Source organism: Meles meles, chromosome 2 (assembly GCF_922984935.1).
Source record: "Meles meles chromosome 2, mMelMel3.1 paternal haplotype, whole genome shotgun sequence".
NCBI lineage: Eukaryota > Metazoa > Chordata > Mammalia > Carnivora > Mustelidae > Meles > Meles meles.
Genome location: NC_060067.1, coordinates 25,276,565 through 25,278,626, shown reverse-complemented (window position 1 = coordinate 25,278,626; position 2,062 = coordinate 25,276,565). Strand labels below are relative to the sequence as shown.

The 2,062-nt window shown below is 47.0% G+C and overlaps 1 pseudogene; it reads right to left on the bottom strand.

Moving 5' to 3' along the window:
- Positions 1–542: 542 nt before the first annotated feature.
- On the bottom strand, positions 543–1,589 carry LOC123937484 (annotated as a pseudogene).
- Positions 1,590–2,062: the final 473 nt, after the last annotated feature.

Genomic DNA, 2,062 nt, shown 5'->3' with positions numbered 1-2,062 from the left:
GTGGAGCAGGAGAGACCAAATCTAACTTGACTTATAAGAAACAGTAGACATTGATGGCTATAAAGGGAGTGATTGGGAGCAAATGAGATACTCCTTTACCTCCCACATCCAATATATGTGCTTCACAGAAAAACAACAGCAACAACAAGAAACAGGTCCACAAAATACAACAGCTACAATGATAAAATCTCTTCATCTGAGGGAGGTGGAAGATAGGAGAGGGAGCTGGGAGGGTTGGCCAATGGCATAGGGACAAAAATAATATTCCAGTCAATCCAGGCACGGGGCTGGAAAGTGCTAGAAAAGAGCTACAGAAAAACCTGTGGTCCATTCAGACTCACCCATGTTAAAACACACTGGTGTCAGGAAGATTCTGCCTTAAGCACACCAGAGACAACAATCCCAGTTCCTCAGAGAGAAGAGAACACACAGAAGGCTCTTGACAGAGCAGGTCCTGCCTTCCCTGGCAGAGGAAGGAACAAGGGAAAGAGCTCCTACAACTTCCTGCCGATCTCACCCATTCCGTCTGGACGGAAGGCGGCTCAGTGGCCTGGAGCAGCCTTCAACTTGGCAGGAGATCGATGGGATGAAGGGAATTTCTCTGCACAGGTTGAGCTACTCAAGGCGGATTGCTGGTAGAACGTCTTGTGGAAAAGTCTGTTGCTTAAGAAAACTGCCAAGAAGAGGCACAGCTGGAAAAGGCAGGCCTTGCCGCAGGTCTTTGCTTCCTTGGTGCTGAGAATGAATAGAGGAAAGAGAATGGAGAAGAGGCAGCCACTGATTATGTATGAGGACTGCATTGCTGCGAGGAAAGCCAAGGACAAGCCAAATCCAAAGTAGTAAGGCCAGTTCCTTTCTATGTTTGACCCCCGCTGGTGTGTTTCAATTCTTTTATTGAATCAACGATATTCAAAGCAGTCCAGTGAGTAGAGAAGGGACATATGCAGAGGACTAACCAGCAAAGTGGTCAGAAAGACTCACAGACATCCCCTGGATGGGGAAGAGAGAGGGCAGCAAAAGGTTGAAGAGCGTGTCAGCAATTCTTTTGCTGACACCAGGGAATGAGGGAGGCTTCCTCCCCGATACTCAAATGCCAGGTCAGCTATGTCTTGAAACCAAACGGTATTTATAGCTTTCCTAAGGACAAACAGAGGGGGCACCCAAAGAGAGCTAAAAATGAACGTAAGGAAGAATTCCCGCCACGACCAAACATCTCCATGGCGTGATGAATCACCAATCATTTGGGCGGTCACTGACTGCAGTACGGGAAGAAACACTCAATAAAAAAGAGGAGACTTCACCAGAATATTGTACCCTTCCCAGCGCAGCACTGGAAAACTCTACTAACCATACATGGCTCACTCTCTTGCTCACTCTCTTTCTGTGCTCGGGGCTCTCCTCCGCGCCAGCACCCTGCTTGCCCTCCTTCCACGCTGCTCCTCTCTCTTGTGCTGAGTCCAAGCATCTTGTTCTAAGATGCTACAAATTCCTTGGACGGAGACTTTGATTCCCCTGGCAAGATCCTGGAGAAAGGTTTTGACTCTGTCAGCCATCTCTTCACCACTCAGACTACCAAGTACACGGAGGAGAGAGAAGAGGCTCAAAAATCTCATCGTTAAGGATCCAGCCCCTCACCCACCACAGGCCCACTTGGTTCCCCTTGGACCCTCTGTGACCAGCCGCATTGCGCATGCCTGGACCGCACGGGGTGGGGGGGGGGCTGGGGGGGTGGAGGTGGGGGGCACTGGGCAAAAACAGTTCTTTTCATAAAAATTGTATTTATGTCAACACAAGCATGTTTATTAATGTTATTCTTAAATAGATTCATAAAGTATTTTTTGAATTTTTCATTTTAAATCCTAATGTAGCAAATACTCATAGACATATCAATGCAAATCAACAAGAGCTCTTTGGTGTCCCGTTTATTTTGAAGCGTGTGAAGGGATCCTGAAACCAGAAAGTTTGAGAACCGCTTCACTAAAGGATTTGAAAAGTGTGGCAATGCTCTTTTTTCTCCCCCCAACAATAGAAACAATGTATAATAAACCCAAATCCTTGTCTT